This window comes from Delphinus delphis, chromosome 17 (genome assembly GCF_949987515.2).
Source record: "Delphinus delphis chromosome 17, mDelDel1.2, whole genome shotgun sequence".
Classification (NCBI taxonomy): domain Eukaryota; kingdom Metazoa; phylum Chordata; class Mammalia; order Artiodactyla; family Delphinidae; genus Delphinus; species Delphinus delphis.
Window position 1 is genome coordinate 18286537 of NC_082699.1, and position 18541 is coordinate 18305077.

General features: G+C 42.1%; 1 protein-coding gene across 2 annotated transcripts in view; it reads right to left on the reverse strand.

The window, feature by feature from the left end:
* JPH1 (junctophilin 1) overlaps positions 1-18541 on the reverse strand; it is a 77741-nt gene that overhangs the window by 26531 nt on the left and 32669 nt on the right. The window lies entirely within an intron of this gene.

The window sequence follows — 18541 nt, forward strand, 5'->3', positions numbered from 1 at the left end:
CTAAGTGAAGTAAGCCTGTCACAAAAGGACAAACATTGTATGATTCCATTCACAGGAGGAACCTAGAACAGTCAAATTCCTAGAGTCAGAAAGTAGAAGGGTGGTTGTCAGAGGCTGGGAGGAGGGAGAACAGAGAGTTGTTATTTAATGGATATAGAGTTTTAGTTCTGCAAGATGAAAAAGTTCTGGAGACTGGCTGCACAACTATGTGAATGCACTTAACACGACGGAACTGTACACTTAAAAATGGTTTAGGATGGCAAATTTTGTTATGTCTATTTTACAATTAAAAATTAAAAAAAAAATCACCCATGAACAAGTATTTCTAGAACATTCTGTGTGTCCAGAGGAAGTGAGGAGAAAAGACCAAAGGTTGGGCTCTCAGACGAGAAATTGCTTCACTAATCCCAGCCAGGGTAAGCTAAGTCTAGTGAGGGGAATGGCGGTAAGAAAAGGAAGAGCCGAAGGACACGTTAAGGAAAAAAGTGTCAGAACTTTGAAACACGAGGGCAGCCTCCACATCTGTTTTTCCAGCTCTTAACATAAAGCCTGGCCCAGAGGCTGTCCTCAACAAATATTGGTGGAATAAATACATAGGTAAGAAGGAGAGAAACATAAAAGCTAACCCCAAGGTTGCTAACTTGGTGTCCAGGTGAATGGCTTTACTACAGAGAGAAATTGTACAGGTGGGAAGGAGAGACAGTTTGAAGGTGATGACAAGCTCAGTTTTAGACAAGTAGGATTTTACACGACACAAGCATTGCGATTTGGAAATACAGGGCTGCAGTGCGAAGTTAAGGGTCAAGGTTAGCAACAGGAATGTGGGCACCGTGATCACAGACGATGAGCTCACAGAAGATCGATGAGCCCATCAAATACATAAGTTCTTGGATACATTGTTCTTGGATAAATCCTGTGCTCCTCTTAGGAGTTAAGTGGGCCAGATCTGAATTTGTCTCTTCTCTAGGGGAGCTGCACTGATCGGCTGATTTTGGGGCAGTTAGAATTAACAAGTGCAGTTAAGAGTCTGAGAGAGGGATCGTTTGTCAATCCTGTGATGTGCTGGAGAAAGTGAGGGCTGAGAAGAGAGGCTGCTGAATTTGATGAGAACCTCCGGGAGGGCAGTTCTAACAAGAAGGCCACTGTAGAAGCCAGACTGAAGGGGGTCAGTGAGGAAGGAACAGAGGAAATACAGGAAGCAGGTGTGGGCCACATGCTGGTGATTTCTGACCCAGAAAGGAAGGAGGAAATTTGGACAGTAACTGGGAGGATTAGCTGGGCCAAGGGAAAAAGACACTTTACTTGTATCGGTGAGAGCTGATCCTGTTGGAAGGTGGGAAGAAAGATGCTCAGAGAACAGAAGAAAATGAAGGAGCTTTGAGAAGGGAACCACCATTGGAGTCGGGTCCTAGATGAAGCAAAAGAAAGGAAACAGGAAAAAAACATAAGGACAGTGATGGGTTGATCCAATGTTTTAAAATTATTTAAAAGATTCTAAGCTTGAAAGAGACAGAGAGTACTTTGGGCTTTGGAAACCAGACAGACCTGGGTTTACACCCCAGTTTATCACATCCTGGCTGGGTCACTTTTGCCTCAGTTTCCTTACCTGTAAAATGGGGATGGTATTACCTTGTATAGATGCTCTGGATCAGAAGTGATTTATATGAAGTACTGAGTACTAATGAGAGAGTATTTAGTTGACAAATGGCCATTATTAGTCCTTGGCTGAAATTTAGGGCTGGTAGGGAAAATCTGGGTGCTTAAAGAGGTGAGGATTTGGAATCAGCACTGCACAAAAGTTCTAAGGGATGGAAGAAAGGGAAACTGGAATTGCTGAACAGCACTGGGAAGACCTGATCTCAGGGCAACATGATTCAGCATCTTCCTCTGGCAGGGGTCTCTTTTCTGAGAGAAGCAAAGAAGGAAGAAGGGGCCATTGATGCAGGGTAGAGATCTGAGCAAGGAGGATGGAAATGTACCCATCACAGAGCTTTGGGTAGGAGGAAGGGCACATAGCCAGTGATAGACGCTGGACCAGATGAAATACAAAGGGTTAAGTTAGGATCCAGTGAACAATGTGAAGTGGATCTGATGACTGTAAAGTCATATAAACGCAGACTATCATTACAGTTATTACAGTTTTAGGTGCTTTTTAATTGCTTGAAATATGGCTTCTTTCCTATGGCAAATTTCACAGAAATGGCCTACTCTGACTAAATCTGGCTTACTACTAAAGGGTGTATCTTTAGTTCAAGTTATCAGCCAGCAGCCTTTTGGTAACAAAAGGCAGGTCAAATTATTTCAAAATGGATGCATATACGATAAAACGAAATGAGATGTAATCATGGCTACATTTCTTTTTAGTGCTGTAACAGAAACATCTGGATGTGCCTAAAAAGAACTTTACAACCTTCGGGATCTGGGTTGTGACGAGAATTGACGAGAATTGTCAGGTCAAGGCTGTTTTTATTTCCATGTCAGTGCTGTTATGCTTTCTGTCCTTTACCAATGGTCACTGTGGTGAAAGATTAAAGTATGACTAAGAGCAATATAAGACTACCTCGTGGTCGAAACACATGATGGCAACCAGCAGTGATCAGCTGAGGGACTGATGGACTCCAGTGACTGGGTCACGGACAGACCTAACTTCCGCTTTACTGCAGCAAATGCCCAGTGGATGTGCACTTGGTGGTGCTCAAACAATCCCATTTCATAAATGCTTAAACATTAAAACAAAGAAGCAGACATCCTTCATGCCTTTAAAATGACATAAACCACGGAGAACTCCTAGTTGAAACAGTCTCTTAGGCAGTAAAATATCCACTTTGTAAATTACCTAAAATGGCTCTCCTAAGATCCCAAATCCACCAGTAACCACTTCGCTTTCATCTGTCTAGACCTGCCAAGACAGTGAACAACAAAGGCATCCATTCCTCTCCTGGGCATGCGATGCTGAATGGTATGAACGTGAACTTGCTTGGGACTGGCTTCCGCAAAGCCATTGTGCATCTGAAGCTTTATCATATTCAACATACGTTGAGTTGTTGGGTTTATAACAGGACTGCTTTGCGAGGAAAGCCAAGATAGTAGGGGTACAGTTATTCTCTCAGCAAACCAGTTTTATTCACTTCATGTTTCCTTGTAGGAACTGTGATTCAGTGACTCCACTCATTTCACACCTGGTCCGTGACAATGACTCGTTCCATAGTTCAATTAAGAAGTCCTTGACTGCTTTCACTTTAAATCTTTAGTCTTTTGCTGCAACAGATATTGGGGACACCGATATAACGAGCACAAAGGATTTGCTCTGATTTACGTTAACCTTCTGGATTTGAGGAAGGGACTCTTGAAAGTTCTGCTTTACCAGACAAATTAAAAAGCACAATTAGAGCTAGACAAGCCTCAGAGAGTCTACGAGGCCCCTCCCCTGGGGTCAGAGAAGTACTACCCCTTCTGTAGGGATTTAAGACTCAGAGAAACCAAGGAACATATTCAGTCACACAGCAATTCAGTGGGATGAACGGGCAGAAGCCAGGTCTCCTAACCTTTAGGGCAAAGCTGGCTAACGATGCTGTCTACCGTCTGCAGATTTTGTTTTAGCAAATGTTCTGTGATTTATTTCATCTTCTAGTTATAAACTTTTCTTTCTGCTATAAATATTCCTTCATAACCATAGTTCTGTCTTCTTATATTCATGCTTTCACCTTATTGAGTCTGCTGCCCTCCTTATTTCTCTATTCAGTTATCTTTAATATTAATAGACTTTTAACTTCCACTGAAAAATGCAAATGTTGGGCTTTCTTTTCCTACATATTTTTAAAACCAGTTTTGGCTGACTTTCAAATGAAATACAGCTTAGAAAACATCTTACTAAAGACTATAGGGAAGATGTGGTTTTCATCAAGGTTATTCTTTCGCGGGAACATTTTAGGTGGTGTTAAAAATACTGCAGATTCATCTAAATCATAGTTGCCTTCCCCAAATCACCAAATTAGTAATTAACGCCTCCAAGTTTAAAAGGAAATATCAGAAGATCATCCAGTTCTTCCTGAATTCTTAAAAAGTTGTCTTCTTTTTCCTCATGAGAATCTTAAAAAATTTCTTGTGATTTTTATCTGTTTTTACGCATTTGCTGTGTTAAACTGAGAACAGAAAATGTTCACCCCATACTCAATGTGTAAGATAATAGCTTACCCAAGGACGCTGAGAAAAATGGAGGCTGAGACAAATATATAAGCCAGGATGACTGGTTTTCTGTTTAGTACGTTTAAATAATACTTGGTACAATTTGGAGGGGGGGGGTAAAGGCAGTTTTGAAGATGAACACACGTATGTTGAGATAAAAATGTGTGCTTCTCCTTCGTTAGAGATGGTGCTGGAAATGCAAGGCAGAATTCAAATAAAATAAGTAAAAGAATCATGTTAAATTCCTGCGCAAATAATAGGAGTCTTCTCTTTCAGTTCTGATAGACTGCTAATGACCTGCTTCAATACTATTATACATCCTTATAGCACCTATAATATTCCAATACTTGGAATATTCTTGACCAGGAGTCTGTTGCTGGCTTGAGTTTCTATTCTAGAAACACTCTGATGAACTTTTAACCTTTATTTTTTTTCAGAGTGGAATTAATTGCCTCGGGGACCTGGGATGCAATGCCACGCCCGTCGCTGGGATGGATAAACTCCTGCTGCAGCCACTGGGGAATGTGGGGTGTGCCTTCCTGGACTCCATTCCTTAGTGACAAATGCATTGACCCAAACGGAACTACCCCTTACCAGTCTGAGATTCAGACCAACTCCAAAGAATGTCAAGAAGAATTCCAGGCACAGAGGGAATGCTGCACATCCCAAGAACAAGGCAGAAATTCAGGCTCTGATTGGCGCTTAGGAAGGGGTTTCCTTTGAGGCCCAAGAATTCAAAATCTACTGACTACCATCTTGTAATGGGGAAAGCAGACTGAACTCTGGAGGGACAGGAAGAGTTACCTGCCGAACCCCAAAGTCTGCCCACCGCCTGGTTGAAAGTTGCCCAGTGTTAGCATAAAGGTCCAGGGCCTTCCCTGCTGCTTTGCTGGTCTCTGACAGCTGCTCTAAAGGTCTCCAGGTTTACCTTGCAGCATGGGCTATACTTCCCAAGTTAGATTACCTGCATGTGCTAAGTTTCAGGCAATGGCAGGAATACTGGAGGTAGTTCTTTTTTCCCTTTCAACAGAATCACAGTATCTACTGGAATGACAACAGACTTGATAACAAAAGGATGTGCCCTTGTCGTATGGCGGCTTGGGAGTAGCAATGTTAAAAATCCACTTGTATTGAAGGCAGAGAACCTCAGAGCCATGAGAAGCTCTGGAGGATTCTGGTGGAAACGTGTAACATATATTTATAATTGGACCAATTATATACATAATTATAGATATATAATTGCACTATTATAATTGCAGTCCCAAAGGGACTGCAATGGACACAGTGGAGGATGATACTTCCCATTCTTCACTCTGCTCTGGAATGAATGAGATGGGGCACAGAAAGCCCTCTTTATAGCTTCATATGGAGTCCCTTTGGGTTGACCAGTTACCCTGAAAACGTACAGGCCATCAGAGAGAGGAGAAGCCTATGAGAGCCAATCATCAAGTCCAAAACAAGCCCATTCTGAAGAGGCCTCCATTCCTTTTGGAGGATGTGGGAACCCCTCCGCCCTGCAGACAGGGCTTCTCCCAAGGAAGAACTGGAATGCCCTGGAAAATGGCATTTGTTCCACAGAGTGGGAGGTTAAGGAGCCTCTTTCCATGCAAGACAAGGAAGTTGGAAGCTGGTGAGTGGCTTGCTGCTCCACATCTCTGCTGTTAGGAGATTTTACTGATATTATTAACGTCCTGCTGTCCCTTGTCTTTCTACTGACATGTCCCTGTGGGTTTCAGATCACTTGTGAATTTGTGTTCTCTGAAATAACCACCCCTGGCCTATCTCCTTTCAGTGCTGTCCAAATTGTCATTTCATGATCAACTCCTAATGTCTGCTACCTCAAAAAAAACCTCAATGTACTTAGTGATTGACAAACGTCCAGAAATACTTTCAAATTATTTGCTACTCCGGGCAGCACACATAAGTCTACTTAATTCTAAGTCCCATGGTCATTTTTCTTCCCCTACTTACTATATTTATATTGCCCACTTCACCATCCTGCTCTGACCTCTCTGTAATTCTGGGGGTGAAATTCAAGCTTTTTTCCCCTTAAATTTCTCTCTGGCAGATGATCACTGTTGGCATCAGTTAATTGTAAATACGGAACTTCTCCGCAATGTTTTTCTGAGACATCACAGCCACAGCCACTCAAATGACTAAGCCTGCATGGAAAAGTGAAATTAAAAAGGTTCTCACGCTGGTCTGAGAGAGGCCTCTGTCACACCCTGAGCTCTGAGACACTACAGTAAATCACTGTAAGTAACACATTTTAATATGATAAATAACTTCTTGCGATTTAATTGTTAAACTACCTTTTCCAGGAATCCAAATCGGAAAAGAAGAAGTAAAACTGTCACTGTTTGCAGATGACATGATACTATACATAGAGAATCCTAACGATGCTACCAGGAAACAACTAGAGCTAATCAATGAATTTGGTAAAGTAGCAGGATACAAAATTAATGCACAGAAATCTCTTGCATTCCCATACATTGATGATAAAAATTCTGAAAGAGAAATTAAGGAAACACTACAATTTACCATTGCAACAAAAAAGAATAAAATATCTAGGAATAAACCTACCTAAGGAGACAAAAGACCTGTATGCAGAAAATTATAAGACACTGATGAAAGAAATCAAAGATGATACAAATAGATGGAGAGATATACCATGTTCTTGGATTGGAAGAATCAATATTGTGAAAATGACTCTACTACCCAAAGCAATCTACAGACGTAATGCAATCCCTATCAAACTACCAATGGCATTTTTCACAGAACTAGAACAAAAAACTGCACAATTTGTATGGAAACACAAAAGACCCTGAATAGCCAAAGCAATCTTGAGAAAGAAAAACAGAGCCAGAGGAATCAGGCTCCCTGACTTCAGACTATACTACAAAGCTACAGTCATCAAGACAATATGGTACTGGCACAAAAACAGAAATTTGGCTCAATGGAACAGGACAGAAAGCCCAGAAATAAAACCATGCACATATGGTCACCTTAGCTTTGATAAAGGAGGCAAGAACATACAATAGAGAAAAGACAGTCTCTTCAATAAGTGGTGCTGGGAAAACTGGACAGCTACATGTAAAAGAATGAAATTAGAACACTTCCTAACACCATACACAAAAATAAGCTCAGAATGGATTAAAGACCTAAATGTAAGGCCAGACACTATCAAACTCTTAAAGGAAAACATAGGCAGAACACTCTTTGACATAAATCACAGCAAGATCCTTTTTGACCCACCTCCTACAGAAATGGAAATAAAAACGAAAATAAACAAATGGGACCTAATGAAACTTAAAAGCTTTTGCACAGCAAAGGAAACCATAAACAAGACAAAAAGACAACCCTCAGAATGGGAGAAAATATTTGCAAACGAAGCAACTGACAAAGGATTAATCTCCAAAATATACAAGCAGCTCATGCAGCTCAATATCCAAAAAAACCCCAGACAACCCAATCCAAAAATGGGCAGAAGACCTAAATAGATATTTCTCTAAAGAAGATATACAGATTGCCAACAAACACATGAAAGGATGCTCAACACCACTAATCATTAAAGAAATGCAAATCAAAACTGCAATGAGGTATCACCTCACACCGGTCAGAACAGCCATCATCAAAAAATCTAGAAACAATAAATGCTGGAGAGGGTATGGAGAAAAGGGAACCCTTCTGCACTGTTGGTGGGAATGTAAATTGATACAGCCACTATGGAGAACAGTATGGAGGTTCATTAAAAGACTAAAAATAGAACTACCATACAACTCAGCAATATATATCCTGAGAAAACCATAATTCAAAAAGAGACATGTACCACAATGTTTATTACAGCACTATTTACAATAGCCAGGACATGGGAGCAGCCTAAGTGTCCATCGGCAGATGAATGGATAAAGAAGATGTGGTACATACATACAATGGAATATTAGTCAGCCATAAAAAGAAATGAAATTGAGTTATTTGTAGTGAGGTGGATGGACCTAGAGTCTGTCATACAGAGTGAAGTAAGTCAGAAAGAGAAAAACAAATATTGTATGCTAACACATATACATGGAATCTAAAAAAAAAAAGGTTCTGATGAACATAGGGGCAGGACAGGATAAAGATGCAGACGTAGAGAATGGACTTGAGGACACGGGGAGGGCGAAGGGTAAGCTGGGACAAAGTGAGAGAGTGGCATGGACATATATACACTACCAAATGTAAAATAGATAGCTAGTGGGAAGCAGCCGCATAGCACAGGGAGATCAGCTGGACACTTTGTGACCACCTAGAGGGGTGGGATAGGGAGGGTGGGAGGGAGATGCAAGAGGGAGGAGATATGGGGGTATATGTATACGTATAGCTGACTCACTTTGTTATACAGCAGGTACTAACACACCACTGTAAAGCAATTATACTCCAACAAAGATGTTAAAAAAATAAATAAAATAAAATACCTTTTCCATGGCGCCAGCATGATTTCAGAAACCAGCTCATAGACCTTGGTTCTCAAAGTCTGAAATTTAAATGCTATCAGATGACGAATCCCTCACATCATTAAAATTTTCTAAAGTAGCACTAAATGTCTGCTTGGTAGGTTTAATATGACAGTGAATTTTGGGGGAAGAATACATTAATATACATAAATACATAATATACACACATTTTAGTATGTGTATATTACATGTGATTTGAAATATATATCTGCACCAACAAACGTTAACCACTGTTGAGTGTGTTTTTTTTGCTTGTTCTCATTTGGGGCCAATACTTAACTATCCTATAATAAAATGTTTTTTTTGGTTTTGTTGAATCCCAGGGAACATGACAGCTGAAATCAAGAAAATCTAAAAATCAACGAACCAAGCAAAAAATTTCAGGAATGAATAATTTAACTGAAATGGTAGCTAAAACTCTTGTACCGACTACTGTCACTGTTCTGGCAACTAGTAAAGTCAGGGCTGTTCATATTTTTAAATGATAATTTCATCATGTGCAGCGCCAGGCTCAAATAAGGCTTTGTTATAGGGTTATTATGTAATTCAATTCATGGGTTCAAAATGTCTCCTATGCCTGGAAAGCCTAATTGCAATGGTACTGTCCTTGACTTCTGACGAGAAATCACTGAAGGGGAATTCAGGGACCAGATTTAATTTTAAAATAATAATAATATAGCACATTTGAAGTAGCCTTCTAAGTGGCTGAGCGTTTTAACCCGTCTTCTCTTTTGCACTCTGGGCATTTACGCTGACCTGAAATTTAAGTTATGAAGTAGGATCCCAGAGTGTCCTATCCGCCGTTGTTATCTGAGCCTGTACAGTCCATCTCAAAAGCCCGTTTTCCCATCCCTTAGCCATCTCTTGGCAAACAGCCCTGCTCCCTGCCATTTGCCACTTGTGCTGGGCTATTTTAATTCTGGACAAGCTGCGGTAGTAGGCTATATTTAAATTGGCCTGCTCTGTGAAGAAACACGGCAAATTCACATGGCATCTCTTCCCTTTTTGACATAATCCAATTGTGCTTTGGCTTTGCACAAGCTGCGTGAGCTTCTGTGTCATACATGCTGGCTTAGCTCCCATTCCCGGCCTCCCGGGTGTTTACCACCCAAAAGGTGCAGTGGGGGAGGGCTTCTGGCAGGGAGGAGACATGGCAGGGACCCAGGGAGCAGTCACCAAAAACTCTGAGACACACGAACAACAATGAAAGGAAAAGGAAAGATGCCCCCAGCTCCTCTGGCTGCGTGTGACTGGAATATCTGCAGAGTAATTTCTCAAAGGCCGATCTGCAGATATGAATTTTTCTAAAACAAAATGCATCTACTGAGAGCGTTAAGAGAAACGGCACGCCCATAAAAAGCCAGCTTTCTCAGGTTTCTGAGCTTTTAGATAAAGTGGACGTTCTTAGAAACACCTGGATTCTAACCGGTCCCTCTGACTGGCCTCACCTCTGTCCCCTGCCACTGGTTTATACCCTTCTGTGCCAGACAGAAGGTGTACGTCCTTACTGGAGTCATGCTCGTGCTTCAGAGAAGACGAATAGGCCGGAAATATCCCCTTAAAATCATTAAAAGTTAAATAAAATGTAAAATGCCGTTTTCTAGAGAACTGCACCTGAGGTCTTGTAAACTTTCAGAGTTCAAAGCTAGCCGAAAGCCAAAATCTATTATGAAGAATCTGAAGACAGTTAACTTTCAAGGGAATATTTTACAAGTCCGAGACTTTTGCCTTGAGACCTTAACGTACCAATGCTGTACGGACATACTCCTTTTGCTGGCAGTGGAATTAAAATCCAGACTAATTATAAGATCCTCTTCATCTAGCCGATCCAGGGAGCTGAAGTACAGAAACCAGGATTTCTGCCTATTTACTTTTGTGATATTTTCTTTGACTACTTGGGCCATTAGACTTCACCTGCAGTCAGCCAGGATTCTACTTGAATTTTTGCTGAATAAACTTGACTACCCAAGCAAGTGGTAAATAAGAGACTTCTGTTTTCTGGAGTGAGCAAGAAACCGTCTGAGAAATGTCATGTTAAAAAAGCATTCACCCACACAGACTTATGAATTAATACAAAACCATTTTTAAATGTCCCTAACAAAGGAGGGGCCCTAGTAGACTATTTGGTTACACGTAGTCAGGGCTACAAGCTTTCAAATTTATCTACATAGTAGCAAAACAGAGATGAAGAAAATGGATCAAAACAGAGATGCCTGTTTTTACTAGAAGGCACACAAGTGTTACTATCATTATGCTCTGAATATCATGGAAACACAACTCAAAATAAATCCCATATTACCCTTACTGCTCTAAGCTTTAGGAGAGCTAATCCCAATTTCGACAGAATGCCATTTTCTTTCCCAAAGGCATTCCCCCAGGCTCCCTGGTATTCTTTCAGGTAATAAAATAACCTAAGGTCTTCTTAGTGTTTTTTTCTTTTCCTAAAATATTGTCCAAGCTCATTCTTAAAGGCAACATGACAATGAAAAAAAATGTGAGGGACTCTTCCACCACAACTACACACAACTATTTAGAATAAATCATGCAGTTATGAGACTGGATCAAGGACCTGCTATGGAAACGCTGCCAACGGGAGTATAATTTTGGCTACATCACAACAGAGAACGGGCGTATAATGTCCCTAAAGGACCCTCGAATCCTTTAATGTCGCTGCTCCAACAGTCATTAGGACTTTCCTCCCATAACCAGCATCCCCTGCCCTGAGAACAGAGGGAAGGAAAGGTCTTGATAAGACATCTTCTTAGGTCAGGATCAAGGTAGGAGAGACCAATTCTGGCCTTAAAAAATTAGTTTAAATGATTATTAGCACTTTCGAAGACCTATTTTTAATAACTTCCTAATTATTAGTTCAACTTTTATTATATTATGTGCTTCTGTGATAATTACCAACTAAAAGACACACATATAGATCACACATACTCCAAGATTACAATACCAGTACATTATTTCTAGGAACGACAGAGTAGAGGGGAAGTTAAGGGAAATTCTATCACATTTCTTAAGGAACCTGGGAGAGGAACGACCATTAGGGAGACAAATAAAACCACAGGTGGTAGGAGCTGAAAATAAAGGGGCACAGGCCAACGTCTGGGTTTCGGAGGACAAGGACGGGTGAATAAAAGGGACAGGCCCCAGAAGTTTATACCGGCGGTGGGCATGCTTCACACAGCCTGAACAACAGGCTAAAAAACTGAGGCTGGGAAGGTGTGAGCAGGGTGGTGACCTGTGAACTCTGCCCTCTGTGGCCTGGAGGTCAGCCCCTGCCTTTGGTCATTACACAATATGACAGGACAACAAAGGAGAGGTGCAGGTTCCTCTTAGTCAATTCAATGACTTGTAATCCACAGAGTGTCACCACTGGGAAAATCCAAATGTCTGGGATATATTTATTGCATTAAGCCAGCAAGTACTGATGATGATGATAATTACTGTTGACATTTACTGAGTGATTTTTTTATACGCCAGGTTCAACTTGCATTATCTGTTCTAAAAACTTTATGTGCAATAGGTCCTGCAACCTACCCTGGGTTACCAGCTGGTGAATGGTGGGAGCTAATCTGAACTGAAGGCAAGAACTGTGCACACACCCCTCGTCCCAATCCTAGTCAGGCTGTAGACCTTCCGTATGGTGGTCTTTTCATTCTCTCCATGAACGCCTAGTTTTTCTCATCATCTGAATTACTAAAAGATGAACATTCTCTTCCAGATATGACTAAATTACCATATACATTTCTCTTTTGCATGAGTTGATCGTTGTATATAATAACCTTTTAGCGATAAACAATTCTCGGTTTAAACAAAAGTATAATCAACACTGTCAAGCAACAAGTTGATTACGAGCTGCACTAGCTCTCCCCGTGATTTTGCTCCAAGACAAGGGATTTTTTGTCCTATCAACATCTCCCTCAGACCTTGGTAAGACGCTGAGGTGTTGCTGTCTTTCACTGGGGTTTCAGTGGGTGACACACCCCAAACCCTCATGGTGGTGGCATATGAAGCCCTCTGCCTGCTGGGCCACCCTGAGGCCACCATGCCATCCATCCTGGTCTCTGTTGTCTCCCTTCATCTGGAGGCTCTGACTGTTCCCTCCCCACTACTGCCCTCGATGTGTCCTTAGGTGTCACAGCATTTTTGACTTTTGTTGGCCTTGAAAGCCCGATACCTCAATCCACGGCATATTGTTACAACTACAGCATAAATGTAATCCTTGGATTAGATTAGCATAATGGAAACTGCACGGTCTCCCTGGACTTGCTCTATAAATGTAGACACATTATTTAGGATTCACAGACTTCGAAAGTGCCAAACTAAAAATATCTCTTACATCATGCTGGAACGCACTCAAAGTTGAGTTTCTTGCTGTTTGTCTAATCCCTTCCTATAGTGGTTACAAGCATGAGGTTTAGGATCAGACTGCGTGGATGTGAATTAGCTCTTCGCACTCGCCGGCCTGTAACTCAGGGCAAGTGACCTAGCCTTGTGACACCTTTGTTTCTTCATATGTTAATTGGGAATCGTGGTAGAACCAACCTTGCAGAGTTATCATGACGATTACAGATGATACATGTAAAGCCCTAGAAACAGATGATACAGATGCAGCTGGGCATAGAATACTCAACATCTTTATAGACACTATCTATCCATTTAGTTAACTGAATAACTTGAACAGATATGAGGTTTCTAAATAAGCAACATCTTCAAATGTTCAATAAAATATAAAAAACAGCAAGGAAAGTCTCCCTCTTCCCTTGTTCCTTACTCACTCTGGTACTAACCCAGCACAGCTAACCAGTGTTGCTGCTTTTTATAAAGATTTTTTCAGGGTTTCTTTAAGGAATACAAGTTCCTGTTTTCTCCACAACAGGAAGCAATATATACGACATTTCTGTACCTTCATGAAATGCAGCCAGAAAACCATGACCAAACCAAGCATTAGGTATCATACTGTGCCAAGTTACTGCACCCTTGACCTTCGAGAGGGACGACAGTGAGTGTAGCTACCCAGGGGAAGCAGGGGTGCTGGGGGGTTCCAGTCAGAAGACCTGTATCTGTGTCCTGGTCCCAGCATTTGCAAGCTGTGCAAACCTGAGCAGCTAGTGTACTTAAAAGTCCTGGAGGCACAGAATTGGTTGTCAACGCGTGTGCTGTGGGACTATGAGATATGAAAACTTGAAGACTCACACAGACACACACACACAGCATTACCACCAGTTAGAAGCTACCAAAGCCCATAAGGCCACTCTTTCCACTCTAGAAACACCAGCGGGTGAACGTGGAGAATGTGACATCTCTACTCCTGACCCGGTAACCTGGCTGGCCAGGTGATGTTCCTTGTCTAGGGTCACACAGGTCTACATTTCCTTGAGGAACAAAGAGCTGGCATGGCCTGCGCTCTGTGCCTCAGATCTGCCTTGTCCAACTTTTTCAGTGTGGATCCGGTTTCTCTGAGAGCTGTTCTAAAATTGCGTCAACAATAGTTTTTACTTGACACTAGGCGTAAGGTCTGGAGATGAACGAGAGGTAAATTGGGAAGGAGAAGAGAAGACCCCGAAGACTCTAGTGGTTTTCATGTCCTTAGAAGCAGCTAAACGTGTTCGGTCCTCTGAAAGCATGGCTGACGGGCCCAAGCCCTGAGATCCAGGTTCTATGCTGATTCCTTACTACTTATGACCAGAGGCCTCTCACCTCCCTGTGATATTTTAGTTTCCTCATCAATAAAACGAAGGGGTTAGAATGAGAATTCTAATTCATTCTCATAACAAAATGTTACATATTTTCCCCACCCATATGAAATCAGATAAGTGTGCCTATGATCTGGTTTGCAACGGCCCATTTCCACCTCCTCGGCTTCCCCCTGCTTCCTATGGACAGCCCTTCCATAAAACCTGAGAACTCCAAGGTCTGAAGCTACAGCCTGAAGACCCCTGGGAAAGTAAGAGTTCTAAAGTTCCTTTCAACTTGAATATTCAATAACTGTGGCAGCTACACGTTTATTTCTAGGGAAATTTGCTTATTATATATAAGTAAAATCTAGGCCTCTCTTTTTTGGTTTTTAAATTTTTTTTTTAGAGTGATAATAGTCTTCCTACTAAATCTAAATTATTTTTCTTTGGTAAATAAAGTTAGAGGTATCAGATTAAATAAGACTGGCGAATGTACCTTCTAACTAAAACTTTCCTATAACGTGAATGATAACGTGCCCTAAACAATGGCCTGCATACAGCAATCATGTGGACAGTGAGAAATGAAGTTGTATGTCTTTGACAACAACGCAGATCCGAAACCCTAGCAACAGAGGTTTATACCTATGATCATAAAGCCTAAACGTCCTCAAGGATTCATGGCTGATTATTTTTGTAAGTGAATCTCTAATGCTAGCCACAGTCTTCAAACATCCTGTAATCTTCTAACTAAACCTGGAATTATTAATCATGATATCAACATACGTTGCAAAATCTGGAAACTAAGAAAGACCTCAGAGATCATTCAGCTCTAACTAATTTGTGCAGACCGGGCAGCTCAGGCCTAGAGCAGTCAGCTGACATCACACTCACATGAGCACGCACACACACACACACACACACTCTCAGGTCCACAACAGAGATGTCTGCATTATATGACCCCAGCCTCCCCAGGGCCAGCACCCATGGTGACAGCATGGCAGGAGGCATGAGAACAGCACCATACAGGAAGCAAAGTACTAATATTCCTAATGAGCTGGGCAGAAGGTATCACTCCACCAGCCATTAGCTGGAGAAACTTGGGGGACGTGCCATCGTCCTGGGACTCAGGATGCATTGTGGGCCGGGACGGCTCCTTTAAATGTGATTGCCAAGAACTGGGCTACTCTTCAGCAAAGCAGAATGTTAGATGCTGCCTAAATATTTTTTTTTAGTTAATTATACTATTACTGCATTCACTTTTCTTACTAGTGATGAAATGGATGGGAGGAAGGAGAGGGAGGGAAGCAACAGCCCAGAGAAAGGAGGGTGGACAGGGAAAGCGAGGAGAGGAAGAGAGAGATGGCGGTGCCCTGACTGCTGTGGGTTCAACACAGCAAAGGGCGACGAAGCAGCAAATATTCCAGAGTTATGCTTTACGCTGACAAACTACCTTAAGTCCCCGAGAGAAACATGAAAATTAAAATTTTATTATTTATAGACTACCGTATTGTGTGTGTTGACGCGCACACACACACACACACAAATAATGATAATAAACGTACAGTACTGCCCTGCAACCACTAAACATCCATATTCCAGGAACTTTATGAAACACTTTATGAACAAAATGATTGTGCTGGGCTCTCCCTACAATCCTTCAAGGTTATTATTCTGTTATGTACAAGGAATCGTGCTCCGATAGGTGGTGGTCTATTCAAAGTAGACAGAAAACAGCAGAATCAGAACTGAACCCAGGTATGTTTAATGAAAAAGCCCGTCTTCTTTCCTCAAGAAAATAATTAAAATGTTGTGTGTGTGTGTGTGGGGGAAATGCCAGTGTGTGATAACTGTTTGCTTATTATACTGGTTTTTGTATTTAAGTCACACATAATCCTGATAAAATGAACTTTCAGTAAGTTGATCATTCAGATAAAGATTCTTGTCAATTCTGCGAGCTACAGACAAAACTAAAACGGGAAATTAAACAGCATCCCTAAACCAACTCTCCTTACCATTGTCCTCCCAGGATCAGAATGTTACCAGTGGTCACTTGGGCGTGTAAGGCTTGCCTTAATATAGTAAGAGCAAAACCCCTACCAATCCTTCAGTGAGCCAATCTGGTCAAGAGAGCCGAAAATACTAAGTGGACAGATGTGTTTATCCAATTATTTCAGGCGAACAGACCCAGCCTTAGTACCCAACACGCTGACATAGCCCCATTCTTCTTTGGAAGCAAGTGTTCATGGACGACCATTCTGTTTTTATGACTTTCTTTGTAAAAGGTGCTCAGTGTTCTTCTGATTACCGGAATTCAAGTGTCTAGGCCCGGCTCCCCACACCAGATCCACTCCTATGTGTCCTGTGTGGTTAGTAGGACCTACCCCAACTCTGACCTAACTCAGCCCACAATTATCCCCTCATATTCCTACTTCGATGCTCTTAGGTCTTCCTAAACACTGTTGGATTTCGCGCTCCTACACCCTGTCCTTTTCTTTTTTTTTTTTTTTGTGGTACGGGGCCTCTCACTGTTGTGGCCCCTCCCGTTGCGGAGCACAGGCTCCGGACGCGCAGGCTCAGCGGCCATGGCTCACGGGCCCAGCCGCTCCGCGTCATGTGGGATCTTCCCGGACCGGGGCACGAACCCGCGTCCCCTACATCGGCAGGCGGACTCTCAACCACTGCGCCACCAGGGAAGCCCTGTCCTTTTCTTATAACCCCTGATGCTGCCACTGCCAGCCTCAGCCTTCCCAGGGGTGCCCGGCAATAGCCATCTTTGACCTCGTGACGGACTGGAAGACGGGGAGAGGCGACACAGAGATGACCAAGCTAGCTCTTAGAAACCCTCTGAAACACGCCTGTGAAGCTGTCTAACCCGAGCGGAGGTGAGGACACTTTCCTGAAGTTCCACAATTACCCCTTATGGAAGGCTCACTATGCGTCAGGTGTTAACACAAGATTCATCTCACACATTAGCTCATTTAATCCTTTTGATGTCCCTCTGGGAGAGCTCCACAATGAATCCTATTTCTACTGATGAAGAAACCAGGGCTGAGAGAAGTTAACTAACTCGCCCAAGGCGGAGTCAAGACTTTGCCTGGTTCCAAAGCACGTGTTCTTCCCACATTGCAGGACCTTATATTACAGCGTGGATAAGACCAGTCCTTCTTACTAGGCTGGAATCTTCCTCCAAGTTTTGCCTGTCAAAGACCCAAACTATTATTAGGGAGGATGTGTGAATATTTTAGTCTAAAACAGAAGACCCAGAGGCTGTCTGCCCGGCCACGCAAGGCATTCCACTCTCTATCAGGAAGTTTTAATTTTTTCTGTGTCATTAGGCCAGAGATGCCAAGAATATTCATGCTGTGGTGGGTACCAGCAGTACTCTAAACTGTAGAAAAAGATTTTAAATGAAAACCTTTAGAATGGATACATGTGAATTTAAACAGGTAGCACAACATTTTACTGGAGGCACGTTACTGAACTGTATCTTGGTTTTTTAAAAAGATAGTTGAACGCAATGTTGATTATAGCACTGCTAGTGATATGGGGCATTTGAGGCAACCTAAGAGTCCACCACTAAGCGAATGGTCAGTGAACCGCGGTACATGCACACTTTGGAATACCGTGCAGCTGAGAACCCACAGTCCAGGTGTACATATGGCCACAAGGATAAATCTTAACACGCTGTCTTGAGGGGCAAAAAATATAAACAAAACTAAAAAATTTATACAGGAATGTTATTAATCTATTAATAATTATAAAGAAAAGGAGCTGTGTGACTTGGTGCCATTCATATAAACTACAAAAATATAGAAAATTTTATACAGAATCAATGACACATAATAAACATCTATTACTGAGTGCTTCTAGAGTGGAAGGGGACAGGCCTGGGTAAACAGACAAAGGGGACGAGGGAGGCCTTGCATACAGAAGGCCAGGACCTGAGGAATGGGACTACTTCAACCTTCTACACTAAGGGGTTCAGCAAAGGTGAGGGGGGGGGACAGGGAGGGGTGGGAGGAGGGGAAGGTAGGAGAGGCAAGAGGGAAGACAGAGAAGGAGACAGTCAGAGGGTGGACACAAGTTATGAACCCAGCTCAGAGCTTTGCTTCCACAGGGTCATTGTAATCTCGTAGTTCTATTTCGTGGTGGTATAATACTCCGTCCTCAGTTCTGGGA